Here is a 13,469-nt window from a genome sequence, read left to right on the forward strand (position 1 = left end):
AAGTGCTCATGAATTTTGTTTGCAAGGCTTTTCTTGGTGACTGATAAAGCGTTTTCTGAGAGGTCGCGTTGGAACATCTGAAACAAGAGGGGTGAGACACCGACCAGTATCCCTCGGTGAGAGTGCGGTGACGTGATTAGGAAGCACCTGTATGTGAGTGTGTCGCCGAACCAGGGTGGGGGACATATGCGTATAAAATAAAACTTTAAGCGGGTAAGTCTCACCCCACCCATGTGTATCCATTTATGCATAACTCGATACTTAAGACATTATAGACTTACCACCTTCTCCGCCTATCATCGACACGAAAACTGATAGGATTTCATAGTACGAAAGCAGCACGATGGTGCACCCTAAAGCTACGGCATAGCATAGCTCGCTGCAACCGTCCTGGGATTCTTTACATCTATCTACCTAGCCGTCGCGGAGAAAGAAAAACAAAACCATTTTTTTATCGTCTTGCATATGACACAAGCTGTCAAGTGGATGTATCCAGCTGCAGTTGTTATAATTGATTTTAAGGTGCATAGGCTACCGTGACGCGTGATCATTGCCCACGATGGGATTTACGAGGAAAACGATGACCATGTGGTGGCTGCACACGACATTGATTTATATCATCATGAATATTACAGGTAAGAATTTCTACCTTTTGACATATTAACTTTTGAGGTGTGTTATTCAAGTAAAAAATGACCTGCGCTCGTTATTATCCAATATTTTAAGATCTCGTAATGAAACACTTGACTGATGGAGATTTTAAGAAACAAACATATTAAGATCTAAAATAAATCGATGATGATGGTGATGACTATGATGATGATGGTGATGATGATGATAATGACGATAATGATGGGAATAACGGAGGATCATGGTGGTGGTGATGATGATGTAATGATGATGACGATAACTGAGGATAATGGTGGTTCGGTGGTGGTGGTGGTGCTGATGATGATGATGGCGATGATGATGATGATGGTAATGGTTACAATTGTGTTTCCTATATAAAAATTCCGTTTTGGGGGAATGATAATTCTTTGTATCATAAATTCAATTCGTTTAGTATACGAAAGTTGCATGTAACTACTGTACATGCCGCTGAAAATGGGGCAAAACGGAAAAGTGAATGGTGATTTCGGTGATAGTGATGATGTTGATGACGCAGCTTTTATCCCTCCTGTTGATGTTGGTGTTGATGGTAATATTGATGAGGATGTTGTTGTTGATGATAATGGTGGTGGTGGTGGTGGTAAGGTAGCTTATCTGTGTCATCTACCATGCATCATTGTAACTGTTTCACCACGGAATTACATCCCTAGTTTCACACACACACACTGACACACACACCCTCACACACACCAATGTGTGCTTATATTAACAAGTACAGTTGGATCAGGGATATGCAACAACATATCCCTGGTTGGATACAAAATGTATAATACATAAATATCTAGAATTTTAAAGTTTCTTGAATAATTTTTCGACATGGATTTAACGCCTTTCAAGCATTCATCAGCATCGTTGTAGTTATGATCATGCTGTTCACCACTGAAATGGATATGACTGAGAAACTCGGCATAATAATATCTATAAATCAATATTGCTGTCCTGCACATTGCCTAATGACCCCCCGAAGTCACCGCCATAGATTTCAGTGAAGAGCTCTGCAAACATAGCAGCTGATTCCACGAGCTATGTTCCACTTTAATGAAAGGGTCAATTATCAATAAAACCCGAGTTATGCGAAATAAGATTATAAAACGCAATTTATTGTACCTATTCGATATTCCGTTAATGGTTTGAATGATATAAATTATCCTTGGAGTATTATACATTTAAAGCGATTTCATGTAATCTATTTTTTAAGTTTTCAAGCTTCTTGAAATTGCAATGCTCTTGATTTGAACTCAATATATTATTAAATGCCATTGATACACAAAATATGTCGTTTACATAATTTATGTTACAAAAATAAACATAAGCAGTAAATTGCACAAAGTAAAATATTTATTTACAACAAATGGAATTTATCAGAAGGTAAAATACATATATATATATCCACGGATATCGTTTCCAAGACCTCCATCGTACCGTCAATGGTCTGTGCAACTTAGATCAAGTCATTGAAGTGCACAAGATCAACTCATGAAAAAGAAAATAAACTTCTGCATGATTCTTTGTAGTCAGAGCGTCGGTGCATTATGATCTCAACATCAATATACATTGTCTCTTTGAATCAAAAGGCCTTTCTTTTAGGCCAACAATGGTCATGGAAACCCACAGAGGTCATTTTTAACCCTTCAATTGTTCTCTGAAAAACCACAATCACGTGATCTGTCACCTGACATCATTTTGGTCAGCACGATCATTCTCGAGGTATGTTTCGTGAGACTTAAATATTTAGTGGAGGTAAATAAGCCTTTAATAAGCTATTTTGTTCCATATGATATTGTCAGCCATAGAATTCTAGCATTTCTTTTCAGTGAATGAGAGTTTTATAAAAGATAAACATTTTTTTTTTCAACCTGAAGTTTGACGGGCCTGTTGGGCCTCTACCTTGGTGCAGCCACTGAAGCTCAATCTAATAGGCTACAGGGATTGCGCCAGGGCATTTTGATAGAGGGGGGTGGGGGGGGCAAGAAGTTGACCTTAACATAAAAAAAAATCTAATTTGATAAATGACTAATTGCTTATTTGACCCAATCTGCATTTTTCTTAAAGTAAAAATTCGATAACCTTGTTTTTTTGTTTCTCTCTTCATATTACGATGAAGGTTAATTTATATAGAAGTATTGTAATTACATGTATGTTTAAATTTATTGCTATTTTGTGTTATTCCATGTAGGCACCAGCCAATGTCGAGAACCTAACCTCTCGACAGAATTTTCCATTATTTTAGGTGATCCCAGGCATTGGCTGGTGCCCAATGTTACATTTCTTTTGTTATGTTTCTATTGCTGTCATGTTTTCTTGCCTGGAAAATGAAATAAATAAATAAATAAACTTTGACGTTGCACTGTTCAAAATTACGCGACCAAGATCTATCTTTTTTTTTATACACTTCTTGACTTATCACCCACCCTTTTCACATTTCCTCCTCTTTTTCACTCCTTGATGAACACTTGACAGATCCACGGTTTGTGTATATCTTTTGGCAATAGGCTATGTGCCCCCCCCCCCCCCTGCCCGTGGCGTCGCCCTTGGTCAAATAGGACTTAGAGTTTGATAGCTTGCGTAATGTAATTGATATCAAGTTAATGGAGGAGAATAAACAGTACAGTGGGCGAACGTTTAGTAAACCATTAATGTTTCCAAACACCATCCCGACGTCCAGTCATTGATCGCTGCCGTGTCGCTTCTTTTCATCTTCCCCTTCCGCGTGCTAAAAGCATGATGCTCTCTGGACGTGTGGAAACGTTTGCCAAAGTGTCAGGTTTATTTGACATGGCCATTTTTTTCCTACCAATTCTCCTACCATATTATCTTCATCCAGTTTTTCCGTTCGCAAAGAGATCTATATATAAATCACTTTAAAAGAGAACGACAATAAATATCTTTTTTGTTTTTTCGCCATCCTAGCTCTCTTGGAAAATACAACTTTGATGTAACCCTCATCTGTCCTCTTCATCATCGATTTTGTTTGTCTATTTCTTCATTAATTATTGTTATTTCCAATCTTTCCAATCCCCCATCCACCTCATTTTTCGTTTTCTTTGACCATAATTATAGCTACCCCCTCCCACAGTTCCAGTCTCTACTTTCCCTTCATTCGCCTCTCTTCCTTTATCTTGTCGTCCTTCTTCCTTCTCTATACATGCTCACCAATCGATAATTCGTCAAGGATGATTAATGTTATGTACAGAGCAATGGCGTTTAACTTGTATGCGGTGTTGCATGTAACATGCCATGTCTATTTACTAACGATGCAATAAAAGTACTTCATAATGTTCAAGCCTATATCACTCTAAAAACTAAAATGTAAAGTCAACACTTTTATACAGGCCGAGGATCGAGTGACCACTTTTTCAAAATGCACCATTTTTTTATTTCGTGTAAATTTCGTCTAACATTTTGAAAATGTTTCCAATTCCATTCATTAATGGTGATTTTCGATCGAGTGTACATGTTGATGTATCAACAAGACAGCATCAATTAAGGTGGTATGTAGAGTGTAGTATTGACAAGTCGACGTAACCATGGATTACAGAGTATTTTACATTCTTGTTCCAGTGTTTGTTGAACACCTGTCAAGACATTTACATGCGCTAATAACTTGCGTCTGTGCAGTACTCTGACGCCTAATGTTAACTTATCTAACATAATACAAAGGCAGGCGTCACTTGCCCCATCAACGCAAAACCATGGTGTGAGAGGATTACGATACTGAAAACAATGTGTATTTACCTCCATGAACTTACCGGAAGATGATAATTGTATATAACAAGAAATGCGGGATATCAAACATCCCAGCAGTATTTGTTTGGCTTAGGCACGTTATAAGTAGAAATGAATGCTTTGTGTGTAAATAATCTAATAGTAATACAACACTTGAAGATGGGAGTATTTAAGATAAAATAGCGGAGAATGAAAGCCAACATTTACAGTAGTTACACATTTCCGTGCTGGTATAACACAGTCTAAAGAAACGGAATCATTATCGTAGGAGAGGTTATTTTCGTCGACGTAAATGACCTACGTCAACATGCGATGAAACTGAATGATAACATTGAAAATATGCTGCGCTTAGTCTCATTCATGACCTAGCGATTGATTAATACTGAATTTGATCGATGTCTAGAACTTCAACCGTGTTCCATTTTATGTACATGGTCATGATGGCGGTGTTATCTTATGCAGTCAGCATTTGCACTATAGCATATAACACACTGTGTTACCTTTGAATGAATGCCTTCTTCTCACTTCGGTTTTTTTGTTGTTGGTTGGTTGTCGCCTTTTTTGTTTTGCCATTGTCAATTTTCTTTTGGTTTTGAAATAATTTGCGTAAACATGATTAAACGAATGTGTTGACTATTCATCATATTAACTTGATTGCTGTAACACCAGTAATCGACTTACATGCTGCTTCCTGGCCCTCGGATCAGTTCATGATTGAATTATGAATATTTTGTTGTCGTCTGTCTGTTTTCAATATTAAGGCTAGAAGCAAACACAATAATCAATTGTATAATACTGTGTGGGGAGGGGGGGGGTGTATATACAACGATTCCCATGAAATAATTCGAGCTGAACAAGCAAAAATTGTTAGCTCTTGTTGTAGAAAATGCAGCATTTTAGGTATAAAAGCTAATACATTTTACAAAACATTTCATCTAAAAATCACAAGGTTAGTACTTTCAACATAATTTTGTCTCAAATGGTTCGTTAATTGTCTGTCTGATTGTCCCCTCCCCCCGGGGGGGCCACTTACATTGACGAGTGGATACCATGCGCGACCAAAAAAACACGTAAAAAGGATGTCCTTTTCACGATAGGGCACGTTACGTACGTAACGTGATAAGGGTGTCAAAAACACAAAAATAATGAAAAAAGGGTGTCTATTTCGCCAGGAAAATTACGTGTTTAGGGTCGAATTTGCGGGAATGATAAAACAAAATTAAAATGTTTTATAAAGGATGTCCATTTTGCCCCAACACTTCGTGTTTAGAGTCCGATTTGCGCGAGGTGTAGGAGGTGGGGTCGTACTAAACCAAATAAGGTAAAGCCGACGACCGAAGGACCCGTAACAATAAAACATTCCTGTACTTGTTTAGGGGTTCATTTCAGGGAATATTTGCCAAGAGAGTCGTTTTGTTTCCAATACTTGTTAAGGGTAGGGTTTCACACGCCAATACTTGTTAAGGGGTGCATTTTCAGAATATGGAAATTACGTGTTTAGGGTGCTTTTCGAGACCCCATGGTCGCGCATGGTATCCATTCGTGAATGGAAGTGGCCCCCCCGGGCCCCTCCCCTCTCTCTACTTCCCACCCCCTCTATCTCTCTCTCTCTCTCTCTCTCCCCGTATGAACCAAGCAATATTATACACATAATTCCAGATCACTCCAAAAAGTACATTGCGCATAATATTCTGAACATTAATTTCAACCGCCATTCATCATCATCATACAGCCCAAGCAGTGTAATCGAGTTCTGTGAATTAACGTCGTAAATGATGAAGACCCGCGCGAACGTATTGTGAAAGATGTTAGGTGTTACGTCTTCGGTGTATACACGCACCTTCAGCCTGGGTCGTAATGAAATTATTCCAAGGGAGCGCCTTTCCCCATTAGACAATACGATCTCATCCAACATGCAATGATGGCGGTAGAGTTAAAGACATGGAATACAAGTAGGAAAAGGGCAATGTCGATATGGCAAAATGTGAAAAAGACGGAGAAAAGGGGAGAGGGCTGGGAGAATTAGAGGAAAGAGAGAATAAAGAGATAGATAGATAGACAGACAGACAGACAGACAGACAGACATGCAGATATATAGATAGATAGATAGATAGACAGACAGACAGACAGACAGGCAGACAGACAGGCAGACAGACAGACAGACAGACAGACAGACAGACAGACAGGCAGGCAGGCAGGCAGACAGACAGACAGACAGACAGACAGACAGACAGACAGACAGACAGGCAGACGGACAGGCAGACGGACAGACAGACAGACAGACAGACAGACAGACAGACAGACAGATAGATAGATAGATAGACAGACAGACAGACAGACAGACAGACAGACAGACAGATAGATAGATAGATAGATAGATAGATAGATAGATAGATAGATAGATAGATAGATAGATAGATAGATAGATAGATAGATAGACAGACAGACAGATAGACAGATATATAGACAGACAGACAGACAGATATATATACAGATAGATAGATAGATAGAGGGGTGACGTGGGAGGGGGGGGGGCAATAGGAATAGGAACATGGATCGCTTTCGTCCGATTATTTAATATCCACAGTAGATTACGCAGTATGAATATTTAACAAGTGCGGGTTCATCGATCACAAGGGGGCGGGGGTGGGGGGGGGGGGTGGCTTTCGCCCAAAGTTTCCCAAACACTGGTTCCGCCTCTGATTTATATACAGAATTTAAATTTTAATCACTAGAGTTATGATCGTCGGTATATCGAAGCACTGCAGCAATCTAATGTATGATGGCTCATTCTCGAGTTCACGCAGTGTAAAGGCATATAAGAGTATAGACTATATCGATACGATACATGATTGTGCGGGAGAAAATTGTATTCCCTGTGCAAAATATCTAAACTACTTTCCTCCCTTTTACCCCATCAATTTCCATTCCTTCCTCCCCCTTCTTTCCCTCTGCTCTCCGCATCTTCCCCCCTCTCCTTTAAACCCATTCCTCTTCCCCCAGTCGTCCTCTCTCAATGCATTTCCCCTTTCTTTCGCTGTACCATTTAGCCATGACCCGAAACGTCATCGAAGTGTAATAATTCAATGAGTCTATCAAAGGGACGAGCGAAAGGAACGTTTGTAATTGTTCAACACGATTGCCTCTGTAGTCCTCTGTCTGTCAGCTTGCCGGCTTTATATGTTATTTTCTTTTAAAGTAATAATTGTGTATTTATCGTAATAATAGTGTTTTTTGTTGCTATACATTTATTTATCTTGAGCTCCTAAATGTCTTAGATATCCATTGTATTATGCAACAATCGATCAATCAGTCAATAAATTGAAAATTCTATGTATATTTATTTTTATTCATTTTTTAATAGATATATTTATCCATCCATCTATCAATCTTTCGCCCTTCGTTTTCATTCAGTATGATTTCAGACTACCTTCCTGTTTTATGCTTGTCTTCAAAATTATTCAGGCTTGCGCAACATTGTGCAGTATAACCTGTTCATCTCTCTATTTTGATCTTATCTGTTAAAGAATAGTTGAGAATATTCATTTATTTGTATATGAATATTTATCGGCACTGATCTTGTAAAAAATTCGACCATGTTGACGTCATGCAGCATCAGAGCGATATCTCTTAATGAAATACCTTGCCCTTGCCTCTCGTTAGTTCGCTTTTCACCATTTTCTGCCTCCAAATTTGGACATCCAAAGATGCGCGCGACCGTATATCGACTGGTTATAAATAAATATATAAATAGACCGGTCGTGATCGATCTCTCGTCATGCTTGATGTACAAATGAAATCCTTACTATTCAACCTCCCCGTAGCTTCTGTAATAATATGATAGTATCTCTCAAAAAGCGAATAATCAAACTGGATTTAGGGATATATCGATTTGCCAATTATGTACCCCCAAGAGCGTTTGTTTTGTATTGTGTCAAAAACATTTATCTATCTCACCATCGTCTTTTACTCCAGTATTTTCTATTCAATTGAACTTTCAAATCAACCCACTGCCTTTCAATCTGGGAGGAACCATTCTCACTTTCGATAATTGGATTAAAAATAATCACAAAAGATACCCCTTCTCTTTACACGTCCAACTCGACGTCAGATGTTAGCGTATAAGGTCTCTGAACCCTGCATTGACAGTACGCAATACCAAAATCGTTTCCGTTACTTCCATGCGACTAATGATAAATTAATTTGACGTACATTATTTATTCATTCATGATCGCTGATCAATCATTTATTCATTTTTGGGGATAAAAGTAATCAAATATTGATGATAAAGTCTGATTTGAAACTAGCGATTGAATTGATCACGATCAGCGGCGGAATAAGTCATAATGGTCGGAAGGGCTGAGTTTGGGCGCTGGTGTTGCAATATTATTTTGCACATTCGTACAATTAAATTGAACAATTGTAATAATTAGTTTTCTCCCCTACCTTCAAATTAGATATGCTAATAAAAGGCAATAGTTCTTGGATAACATCTATATCATGATAGTAAGTTTCAATGGTGCAATATGGATATCTTGAATAAAAGACAATAACATGGAAACAATTGTCATTATTATCCCCCAAAAATTAATTCAGCGTGCAAAGAGTTAATAATGAGAAGACGAAGCAAGCGAGCGAGCCAATAAAATCTTTATTTTCGGTGTATACTATTGTGTATTCAAATCTGTCTGACATTCGAGAAAAATGGAAATCGTGAAGCTGAAAATACGATACAATGATCTTTGAAATAGGGCCTACATTTTTGATACGATGAATTATCTTTATAATTTTTTTGGGGGGGTCCCAACTCCTATACCGGATGTTTCATCGTTGGAATTGTATCAAAATATAAACAAAAATAGGAATTGAACCAGTTATTAGCAAAATATTGTCCCACCTTCTTTCATTGATAGAATAAATTTATAAGCAAGACTGATAGATAACGGTAAGCTTCCTACACATGAAAGCCTACATTCCCCCAAAGTGATGCATGGAAACTATTCCACGTTATTATCACATTACGTGGGTGTTGAAATCCTTTGAAAAAAGTTATTATGAACCTTTACCGAAGCTTGTTTATAGACAGGCTTGCAGACTGCTTGCCCTCAATGTTGAAGTGCTGCAACATTTCCAAGCACCCCTTCTTATTTCCTTTAGAGACCCTCCAAGTCTTCTTGTGTCCGAAAAAAAATGATCAGTGTAAACAGCAGATTCCTTCCGAGGTGTGCTCGCTGCAAGTTGGCAAACCCGATTTCTGTTTACCATTCATTGCCAAATGCAAACTTAATTGGCCAATCGAAGTCAATTTACATCACAGCTTTGGCCTGATCAGACCTCCCGTATCACCCGATAATTATCTGCATCAGATCTTCAATCTTGCCAAGAATGCTGCAGCCGCGGGGAGTAATATTTCAACCTACCTCACTTTTTCTTCATCATCTCTTATTAAGATCTACCCACTTCCCACAGACATTATCTCGAACTATCTTTTAACCCATTCCAATATCGTGGCCAACCTCCATGCAATTACGCGCCAATATTGCATCTTAAATTGCAGGCCGAAATTGCGCTGTGTTACGTTCCATCAGGTTCGACCAAAAGTTTAACGAAGCCTAATAAGTTGGTAATCACTTGTTATTACCTGATACCATGGACTGTAAGTCCATGGTGATACTAACGGCTTGAACTATCTTCAGGCATCCATAGCAGAATGTTTTGAATCAGATAGAGGGGGGGGGGGGGGGGGGGAGGGGCAGACATTTGCAAGAGATGGTGGTCAGTTTTCACCGAATACATTTTGTCATAGGGAGCAATATTAAAATATTCAAGATGACATATTAGCTAGATAAGGAATAAAGCTTTAGAGGGTATTTTTTTTTCACCGAATGATGGGATATTGTTTAAAAAAATATTTTCATTTGAAAATGAAAGTGCCCCTATCAACCCTCCTGAGTATGGTTATGCTCTGGGATAATTCATAGCAAATTATTAACTTTCGAAACACGACATGCTTGGCAAAATGTCAATGCTTGTATTGTGTATAATTTCCAGTCCATACCAAGCAAGGCTTTTCCATATTTTCCTAAAAATTGAAAAAGGAAATATACTATTTTTCAATACAATTGAATGTGGCATGTTAAGGGTTAAATCTACATGAAGATTGAAAGGGATGGCCGTGCCCTATCGAAATTAAAAGGAAAAATTGCTGACTCTGCTCCCATTATTTCTGTAAATTTAAGAAAAGTAAAATCGTGCCCATTAACTCAATCATAGAATACTCCATAATATACCATTTACCGGGCTATTAACTTTCCTCAAAGTCAAAGGACCGGCCAATGCCAAGTTGTTATTACATGTGCTCACATTTTATGTCAAATACGTGGAAGCTTATCATAAAGCATGTATTTCATATGACTCTTGAATACTTGGCAATATATCATATTCCATTTATTTTTATATTAGATCCAATTTTGTGACATAGCTCATGGTATCTTCTAAAACAATGTTGTTGTTTTTTTAAATAGGAGCGCTGGCCGAATGAGGCCGGCGACGACAAATTTGCTTTTTGTCAGTGTAGCTCTCTATAATTTTCTCTCTCTTTGTGTTTAATATACATTTTTAGACAATGATATACTTTTTTTTTCAAATGATCATTCGTTTCTGAAAAAAAAAAGAGTTAAAATCATAACATTAGATTTGGTATAAATTCCGATGGCTTTGTACTCTGATTGAAGCGTCACCGTATCCGACTAACCATACAGATACATGCGTATACCAACCAGTGTTTAATAGAAAAGAAGCACTGTAAACCCAAGTAGGGAAGCTATGGGGAATATTTGCAGATTAGATCAGAAAGAGCTCGAGAGAATATAAAGCTTCTTGGCAAATCTTGTTAAAATGATACGTCGATCTATTCTAGACCAACACTCGATCACAACTCCAAGTGTGCTCGAGATCTTTGCTAGAGAAACCAAGAAGATCCTATAAGAAAACTCGATGTCGTTATTGACTCGGTATATACCTTGACCCTTCCTTTTCAGACACTTACACCGCTGGTAGGTTTCTTCTTCCATCTTCAGAACAATACACTCTTGAGGTTTGTGCAAACAAGACAGAATTAGCTGCCGAGGACGTTCCTTTATTCTATGGCGTTGAGACAAAATAGATAGCGTCTTAAGTGACGGGAACAAAGGCTAGATCGACCAGTGGAGGTCCAAATCTCAATTCGCAATGAGATGCGCTCTAGTGGTCCTGACCACTGTCTAGTCCAAACAAAATTGGTTTGGCACTTTCATAGCTAGCTCTGCTTAAGAATACAGAAGACTAATAAGGGAATAGTGCGATGAGAACTGGTATATGTTTCTGGAGAGTGAATTTAATCCTCCATCGTGTGCATATAATCTAAAAGTAAAGCGAAGTTCATAATACCAGTGGGAAATCTACCTCCCCTTTCTTAAGATATATAGAAAGGGAGTCTTTATCCTCACTCAAGAAGGTTTTAATTGTTAGAATGGTTTGAATATGAAACCATACCAACTGAGATATTGTCAATCTCATGCACATGAAACATGCCAATATTGCCATTCATTTCTTTGACTGTTTGAGAATGTTTTGAATTTGATTTTAAAAAGTTTGATCAGTTTGTTACGGACTCTCATTAAACCAACACATCACTCTTACTTATTATTGTTTGTGCTTATCGTTTGGCGACTGCCAAATTGCAAGACAATAAAAATTATCTTTATCCTTCAGGAAGTCACATGTTCCTAGTTTACGCATCAACAGCTTAAAACGTTGCAAATATATTATGCACCAACCTAGGGGGTCTAAATGTTCTAGATTTCAAAAGAGTATTGACGAATGTGAGGGGGTCTCGATTGCACCATTGTTCTCCGGGTCATGAATGGATTGATGTAGCATTATGCTAAGCAGCTAATGCTTACACACATCAAAGCTTCTTCAAAGACAGTTGACAGTCATTCTTTCAAAGTGGTTCTATACAAAAATGAAGAAAAAAAATTGCCGAATTCTCGGGCACCCGATTCTTTTTCAGATATTCCAACTGCAAATGTTGCTCCCAAAACCACCTCATCTTTCACACAACAGGTTTCTTTTTCGTTATTTTATCTGACTCTTAACTCTAACGAACATCCTTCAATTTTACCAAAACTTTGGCCGGGCTTATACAAAAGAGAAATAAAAAAGAAGAAAAGAAAAGCGAAATGATGGTGGGAACATAGATGACTTGTGTGCAGTGGGAGGGGTAATCATAGTCTGCAGGCACAGACCCTGATTGAAACTTTGATCAACAAGCGTGTCTCCACGCAAAGACTAGCACCTTCAAAACTTGCTGTTTCAATTCAGTACACAATGGGCATGAGTATAGGCTGCACAGTCAGACCCTTAACTCGAGTGAAGGGTTTGCACAGCATATAGGGTAATCATTATTGTCTTGTCGTTTAAGTACCTTGAAAGTCTTCAAGTCTTTCACATCATGAGTTCCAATGGATGTAATGTATACCCACCCCCTGCCTGGAAATGTAAGCTTAATGGTGCTAATATATTGATTACAAATGACCATTGTTGTTCCATTAACGATTATTACCAAAAAGGAAATGTACTGTCATTTCGATTCCGCCGTCAAAGAAACGAGGTGAATTCAATTTCGAACAAAACATGTACTTTTGATGAGTATTGTTGCGTCTTTCATCATGTTATTGTGTGTTGCAGGTGCTAATTGGTTTCGATTTGTATCCACCTTATACATTAAAACCGAATCCTCGCTAAACATGATAGATATCCCATGCTCATATTATTACAATGATCGATATATTGAGAATAAAGAATGATTTTTATCATTATCTACGTATATACACGATAAGGTTACTTGACTTGGATACACATTTACGGCGTATACTAGTATTGGCGCTTTTTTGGTCGAGATTATTTGGTTAATGCACGTGTGGATAACAGTAAGCATGACAGAAACAATGGGACATGCTCTGAACATTGTTGATAATACCCATTTTAGGGACATACGTGGACACCGTCAACGAAATTAGAATGATATCCAA

The sequence above is a fragment of the Lytechinus pictus genome, chromosome 2, assembly GCF_037042905.1.
Source record: "Lytechinus pictus isolate F3 Inbred chromosome 2, Lp3.0, whole genome shotgun sequence".
In the NCBI taxonomy this organism is placed as follows: domain Eukaryota; kingdom Metazoa; phylum Echinodermata; class Echinoidea; order Temnopleuroida; family Toxopneustidae; genus Lytechinus; species Lytechinus pictus.